We start from the raw sequence: 8800 nt of genomic DNA, 5'->3' as shown, positions 1-8800 counted from the left end.
CAGGTGATAAAGAAAAACTTGAGTCTTATTCTAATTTAGAAAAGGGAAAGAAAGTCTCTTTTGGAAATGATACTCCTGCAACTATAAAAGGAAAAGGTATTGCTCCTTTAAAAGAAGATGTTAAGGCTGGAAATGTTTTGTTTGTTGATGGATTGAAGCATAATCTACTAAGTGTCAGCCAGATGTGTGATCAAAGAACCGAGGTTATATTCAGATCAAATGGATGCCTTGTTCGTGATCTTGATACAGGTAAAACAGTTCTCAAAGGAAAGAGAACTCCAAATAATCTATACATATTTGATGAAGGACAACAACAATGCTATCTAAGCAAGAATGAAGAGCACTGGTTATGGCATCGAAGGTTGGGACATCTAAGCTTCTCACAAATAAGGAAAGCTTGCAAATATCAGGCAGTTCGCGATCTTCCAGATATCAAAATTCCTGACAACACCATATGCAGATCATGTCAGTTTGGAAAACAAACCAGAACTAACTTTCCAGAGAAAGAAGGATCAGCCAGCATGCCTCTTGAGCTAGTACATACAGATGTATGTGGACCATTCAGAAAAAGAACACCTAGAGGAGAGGAATACTTGATATTATTTATTGACGATTTCTCCAGGTTTGTTTGGTTAGGACTTATGAAGCACAAAGATGAAGCATTCGAAAAATTCAAAACCTTCAAAGCCTTGGCTGAAAATGAATCAGGTCACAAAATTAAGTGCCTCAGATCTGACAGAGGTGGGGAATTTACTTCAAATGAATTTTTCGATTTCTGTGATGAACATGGGATAAGGAGAGAATTCTCTACAGCTAGAACGCCTCAGCAAAATGGAGTTGTTGAAAGAATGAACAGAACAATCCAACAAATGGCTCGTGCTATGCTTGATGAATCAGGAACCCCCGCAACCTTCTGGGGTGAGGCTGCACATACTGCGGTTATTATTCTCAACAAGACAAATGTCCGGGTGAACAGCACTCAAACCCTCATGAGCTCTGGAGTGGTAAAACTCCTTCGGTAAAGCACTTCAAAATATTTGGGAGCAAATGCTATATCAAGAATACTGAGGAGCAGCTTGGCAAACTTGATCCTAGAGCAGATGAAGGCATTCTTCTTGGCTATTCTCCACATAGCAAAGCATACAAATGCTACAATAAAAGACTTGGCAGAATTGTTGACAGCATTGATGTAGTGGTTGATGAAAAGGGATATATTCCTAGGCAAATACATCGTGAAGACATCGAAGAAGATGAGAGCTACCCTCAAAGACAGAATGATGAAGAAGAAGAACCTCAAGAAGAATCTCAAGAAGAACCTCACGAAGAAGCAGAAGAACGGACAAGAATAGAAGAAAAGACTCCATCCAGATATGTTCAGAAGAACCATCCAGAATCTCAGATCATGGGACAAAAAGAAGCAGGTATACAAACTAGAAGAACAGTTGCAGAAGCTTCAAGCTATTTGGCATTACTTTCCTCCACCGAACCACAAAATGTGAAAGAGGCATGCAAAGATGAATGTTGGGTGAAAGCAATGGATGAAGAACTTGAGCAAATCGAAAAGAACAACACTTGGGAGCTGGTTCCTAGACCAAAAGATAAGAATGTTATTGGAACAAAATGGGTCTTCAAAAATAAATTGAATGAAAATGGAGAAGTAATTAGAAACAAAGCCAGACTTGTTTGTAAAGGGTATGCGCAGCAAGAAGGAATAGACTTTGAAGAAACTTTTGCTCCTGTTGCAAGACTTGAGGCCATCCGAATGTTCCTTGCTCTCTCAAGTTTTCAGAACTTCAAAGTATTTCAAATGGATGTGAAATCAGCCTTTTTGAATGGAGACTTGGAAGAAGAAGTGTACATTGAACAGCCAGATGGGTTCATTCTTGGAAATGATCCAAATCTTGTATGCCGATTGAAAAAGGCTCTCTATGGTCTCAAACAAGCTCCAAGGGCTTGGTACTACCGGTTGGACAAATATCTTCATCAACAAGGTTTCTTAAAAGGTTCAGCAGATAGCAATCTGTATATAAAAGTTGAAAATGACAAATTGCTAATACTTGTTGTGTATGTAGATGACATTATTTTTGGCAGCAATGAAGAAGCTATGAGTCAAAGCTTTGCCTCAGTCATGCAGAAAGAATTTGAAATGTCCTTGCTAGGAGAACTGACATATTTCCTTGGTTTGCAAATCCAACAAAAGGAAGGAGGAATCTTTTTATCTCAAACCAAGTATCTCAAGCAGATTTTGAAGAAATATGGCATGGAAGATGCAAAACCAGTATGTACACCCATGGTCACAGGATGTAGTCTCAGTGCAAATGATGAATCTGCAGCAGTACATCAACCAACCTACAGATCTATGATTGGAAGTTTACTATATTTGACAGGTACCCGACCAGACATCATGCATGCAGTTGGAATAGTTGGAAGATTTCAGGCAAATCCGAAGGAGACTCATCTTCAAGCAGTGAAGAGAATTTTCAAATATCTTCAAGGGACTCAAAATTATGGCTTATGGTATCCTAGAGATACAGATCTTACTCTTCATGCCTATACAGATGCAGATTGGGCCGGAAGCGTGGATGACAGGAAAAGCACAAGTGGTGGTGCGTTCTTTATGGGTCCCAGACTGGTCTCTTGGTTCAGCAAGAAACAGAGTTCAATTGCCTTGTCTACAGCTGAAGCGGAATATGTTGCTGCTGCATCTTGTTGCACCCAACTTCTTTGGATGATGCAGACTTTGCAGGATTATCAAATCACTTGTACACCTCCTATCCCTATCTTATGTGACAACACAAGTGCAATCAGCATCTCAAAGAATCCGGTTATGCATTCAAAAACCAAGCACATACCAATCAAGTACCATTTTCTCCGGGAACAAGTACTTGAACAGAAGGTCAAGTTGGAGTATGTTCCTTCTAAGGAACAAGTTGCTGATATTTTCACCAAACCGTTGCCCAGGGACACTTTTGAATACCTCAGGCAAAAGCTGGGGGTTGTTGATGCATCATCTTACTGTTGATCATCTTCCTATTGGTGGTATAGGCTCAGGGGGAGCACATAATGCATTGTTGGCATTATGGAAAAGGAGATCTTGGAAATAGCTGCAATATGTCTCTATCTCCTTCATGATGGATTTCTGGTTACAGATCTGGAGATGCATGAGCATAGGGGGAGCATACCCTTTGCCCTTGATGTCAAAGGGGGAGAATGAAGCTGAAGATTATGTGGTTGCCATCAAGTCCAAAGGGGGAGATTGTTGGCATTATGATTCAGGTGTTGTCCTTGATGGCAAACCCATTCAGGTGATAAATCAAGAAGGACGCAGGAAATATGTTCAGCAAGTGCGTCCCCGCAGGTATACCATACAGAACCCGCGTCCAGGGACGCAGGCCAGCCGTTCAGGAGGTGCGTCCGCCCAGTGCACACATTTCAAGGCAGAGAAAAGCACGTGGGGGTTTCTTGTGTGGTATCTAGCCGACGGTTTTGTGTTTCTATGGTGTCGGCTCGTGGTTTTGTTCCATGTTTTGGGGAGAAGCTTGCCTATATAAAGCAAAGGAGTTCATTTGGATTATGTATCATCTTGGTTGAATATCTTTTGGTGAGATCTAGTCCAGATCTATGAAGGCGAATCTTCTAATGGACTGTGATCTCTATGGCGCATGATCAGATCTGTGGATCTGAGTGTTTGGGTTGGTTCTGAAGTCCTCATATCTTTTATATCTGAAGGGACGCAGGTTCAGTGAAGGGAAAGTGCGCCGGGACGCAGTACAGTAAAGGCTCAGGTGCGTCTCTGAGGCAAAGGACGCGGCGCGACTGTGTTATTGGGTGCGTCTCTGAAGCAAAAGACGCGGCGCGATAGTGTTTCTGGGTGCGCCGGTCGCAGCAAAGCATAGAGGAACAGTGCGTCGGCACGCAGAACAGTGGAAGGTAGACTGCGTCCAGTCGCAGGTCACAGAAAGAAAATATGCGTCCCTGTCTTAAGATGATCTGTTGACTGTATATTTCTGTTCATAAGGTGTTCTGGGTTATTTCTGTAATTACTGATCTGATATCTGTAGTGGACTGTATCTGTTGTATACTTGTTGATCATTTGATTCTTCATGAAAAGAAGTAGGGGGTTGTAGCTCCCTTCCAGGAGAGACTGGAAAACGAGAGAGAGTTGTAGCTCTCTGCAGGTTGCAGCCTGCGTGCTGGTAAAGGACTGCACCAGTACAAAATCATTGTAAAAAGAATTTCTTGAAAGAAGATAGAGACATATTGCAGCAGGTGGTTTTCTCCCGCATTGGGTTTCCACCTTACATCTTGTGTTCTTTGGTGTGACTGTCTATTTTCTTTATTCATGCTCATTATTTTATGGTACTGATATGCAAGAATAATTCAAAAGATCAAATAAGGAAGATTTGGTAAATTGCTTGATAATACTGATTCACCCCCCCTCTCAGTATTATTTCCAACAATTGGTATCAGAGCAGGTCCTTCAGAAAAGCTTGATCGCTTGAAGGTAGATCGTTCATCATGAGCAACTACGAGAGAGAAGCATCAATCAGGCCACCAGTTTTTGATGGGACAAACTTCAATTATTGGAAGGTAAGAGTTACTGCATATCTTCAATCTCTTGGTACTGAAGTTTGGGACATTGTAGAAACAGGCTATGCTTTTCCTTCAGCTACTCCTACAGATCCAGCTGAGAAAAAGAAGTATGAAACAAATGCAAAAGCAGTCAGTACTCTATTAGGAAGTATATCCCAAACAGAATTCATGAAGGTAATGCACTTCAAATCAGCAAAAGAATATGGGACAAAATGATCACAAGCTATGAAGGAGATGAACAGGTAAAACAAGCTAAACTTCAAACTCTCAGGATTCAATATGAGACTCTCAAGATGTATAATGATGAAAGTGTGGCTAATTATTTTCTTCGGGTAGATGAGATTGTAAATTGTATGAAAAATTTGGGTGAAGAAATAAAGGAGTCTATAGTAGTTCAAAAGATTCTAAGATCATTATCCCCCAAGTTTGAATCTAAAGTATCTGCAATAGAAGAAAAGAAAATCTCCGTGTTCTTACTATGTCTCAGCTACATGGAATTCTAACTGCTTATGAAATGAGAAAGGGAGGTCCATCAGACAGAAGGGAGGCTGCTTTTAAAGCATCAGGCAAAGAAGATTACTATGAAGCAAGCCATGTTCCAGAAGAAGAGGAAGAAGAATCAAATTTTGTCAGAAATCTTCAAAGAGGTTCTGGAAGGTTCAGAGGTAAGCTACCTTTCAAATGCTTTGCTTGTGGAAGAGTAGGTCATTATGCTGCAAAATGCTCTTATAAGGATAAAGGAAAGGAACCAGTTAGATGGAACAAGAAACAAAGTGCAAATAAGAAAAGCTACTACACCCATGAAGATAGTGATGGCTTATCAAACAGTGATGAAGATGAACAAGGTAATAAATATAGGTTGTTAATGGCATTTGAAGATGATGATTATGAGGATGCTGTAGATGTGGATAACCTTTATGATGAAATTACTAGACTCAAGAGATGTATAGAAGAAAAGAACATGATTATTGATACTCTACAATTTCAAATTGATGAAAAGGAAAAACATCTTGAAAAATTAGAAGGTGAAATTGTTGGTCTTAGAAAAGAAATTGAGAAAACAAAAACTATTAATCTCAAGTTTGTCAAAGGATCTGAAACTTTGGATGAGATTATCAGTGTGCAGCGGTCTCCACTAAATAAGACAGGTTTGGGCTATAATGGAGAAACTTCTCAAGCATCCACTTCAAAAAGTTATCTTGATGCAGCAAGAAGAAATGAGCAAGAGCACAAGGAAGATCATCAGGTAAAGCAGGGACAAATGTCAAACAGAAACTATCAGGGGCAATCCAGCTTAAGGGTGAACAAAAGCCACAACCAGCCACAGGTAAAATCTTCTCAATTTGGTTCAAGAATAGATGAAAATAGAAATTACAATCAGTTGGCTGGTAGATTCAATAATCGCAGAAGCTTCTTCAATGGACAATGCTTTTCTTGCCATAACTTTGGTCACAAAGCAGCTCAATGTGTTGCGTATAAAACAATCATGACTAGGGAAGCTCAAAAACAAAGAAGTATGACAGGGATTACAAAAAGGACCTATAACAACTTTTCAGCTCTTGAAAATGAAGTTGAATGTTCTATTTGCAATAATTTTGGACATGAAGACTTTGAATGCAGAAGCAGGTTTCCGGAAAGAAAGGTACAAGAACAAAAAAGGAACAAGCCTCAGGCACCAAAACATGGAGAATAAAGGAACCTCAAACAGAAAGATGTGGGATAGCATTTTATGCAGAAGGACAAGAAAATCTATGGTACATTGACAGTGGATGTTCGAAGCATATGACAGGTGATAAAGAAAAACTTGAGTCTTATTCTAATTTAGAAAAGGGAAAGAAAGTCTCTTTTGGAAATGATACTCCTGCAACTATAAAAGGAAAAGGTATTGCTCCTTTAAAAGAAGATGTTAAGGCTGGAAATGTTTTGTTTGTTGATGGATTGAAGCATAATCTACTAAGTGTCAGCCAGATGTGTGATCAAAGAACCGAGGTTATATTCAGATCAAATGGATGTCTTGTTCGTGATCTTGATACAGGTAAAACAGTTCTCAAAGGAAAAGAACTCCAAATAATCTATACATATTTGAAGAAGGACAACAACAATGCTATCTAAGCAAGGATGAAGAGCACTGGTTATGGCATCGAAGGTTGGGACATCTAAGCTTCTCACAAATAAGGAAAGCTTGCAAATATCAGGCAGTTCGCGATCTTCCAGATATCAAAATTCCTGACAACACCATATGCAGATCATGTCAGTTTGGAAAACAAACCAGAACTAACTTTCCAGAGAAAGAAGGATCAGCCAGCATGCCTCTTGAGCTAGTACATACAGATGTATGTGGACCATTCAGAAAAAGAACACCTAGAGGAGAGGAATACTTGATATTATTTATTGACGATTTCTCCAGGTTTGTTTGGTTAGGACTTATGAAGCACAAAGATGAAGCATTCGAAAAATTCAAATCCTTCAAAGCCTTGGCTGAAAATGAATCAGGTCACAAAATTAAGTGCCTCAGATCTGACAGAGGTGGGGAATTTACTTCAAATGAATTTTTCGATTTCTGTGATGAACATGGGATAAGGAGAGAATTCTCTACAGCTAGAACTCCTCAGCAAAATGGAGTTGTTGAAAGAATGAACAGAACAATCCAACAAATGGCTCGTGCTATGCTTGATGAATCAGGAACCCCCGCAACCTTCTGGGGTGAAGCTGCACATGCTGCGGTTATTATTCTCAACAAGACAAATGTCCGGGTGAACAGCACTCAAACCCCTCATGAGCTCTGGAGTGGTAAAACTCCTTCGGTAAAGCACTTCAAAATCTTTGGGAGCAAATGCTATATCAAGAATACTGAGGAGCAGCTTGGCAAACTTGATCCTAGAGCAGATGAAGGCATTCTTCTTGGCTATTCTCCACATAGCAAAGCATACAAATGCTACAATAAAAGACTTGGCAGAATTGTTGACAGCATTGATGTAGTGGTTGATGAGAAGGGATACATTCCTAGGCAAATACATCGTGAAGACATCGAAGAAGATGAAAGCTACCCTCAAAGACAGAATGATGAAGAAGAAGAACCGCAAGAAGAATCTCAAGAAGAACCTCACGAAGAAGCAGAAGAACGAACAAGAATAGAAGAAAAGACTCCATCCAGATATGTTCAAAAGAACCATCCAGAATCTCAGATCATGGGACAAAAAGAAGCAGGTATACAAACTAGAAGAACAGTTGCAGAAGCTTCAAGTTATTTGGCATTACTCTCCTCTACTGAACCACAAAATGTGAAAGAGGCATGCAAAGATGAATGTTGGGTGAAAGCAATGGATGAAGAACTTGAGCAAATCGAAAAGAACAACACTTGGGAGCTGGTTCCTAGACCAAAGGATAAGAATGTTATCGGAACAAAATGGGTCTTCAAAAATAAATTGAATGAAAATGGAGAAGTAATTAGAAACAAAGCCAGACTTGTTTGTAAAGGGTATGCACAGCAAGAAGGAATAGACTTTGAAGAAACTTTTGCTCCTGTTGCAAGACTTGAGGCCATCCGAATGTTCCTTGCTCTCTCAAGTTTTCAGAACTTCAAAGTATTTCAAATGGACGTGAAATCAGCCTTTCTGAATGGAGACTTGGAAGAAGAAGTGTACATTGAACAGCCAGATGGGTTCATTCTTGGAAATGATCCAAATCTTGTATGCCGATTGAAAAAGGCTCTCTATGGTCTCAAACAAGCTCCAAGGGCTTGGTACTACCGGTTGGACAAATATCTTCATCAACAAGGTTTTTCAAAAGGTTCAGCAGATAGCAATCTATATATAAAAATTGAAAATGACAAATTGCTAATACTTGTTGTGTATGTAGATGACATTATTTTTGGCAGCAATGAAGAAGCTATGAGTCAAAGCTTTGCCTCAGTCATGCAGAAAGAATTTGAAATGTCCTTGCTAGGAGAACTGACATATTTCCTTGGTTTGCAAATCCAACAAAAGAAAGGAGGAATCCTTTTATCTCAAACCAAGTATCTCAAGCAGATTTTGAAGAAATATGGCATGGAAGATGCAAAACCAGTATGTACACCCATGGTCACAGGATGTAGTCTCAGTGCAAATGATGAATCTGCAGCAGTACATCAACCAACCTACAGATCTATGATTGGAAGTTTACTATATTTGACAGGTACCCGACCAGACATCATGCATGCAGTTGGAAT

This window comes from Pinus tabuliformis, chromosome J (assembly GCF_031772625.1).
Source record: "Pinus tabuliformis cultivar Carrire ecotype Pingquan chromosome J, CPIR1, whole genome shotgun sequence".
NCBI classification, from domain to species: domain Eukaryota; kingdom Viridiplantae; phylum Streptophyta; class Pinopsida; order Pinales; family Pinaceae; genus Pinus; species Pinus tabuliformis.
Note: the sequence above shows the minus strand (reverse complement) of the source record.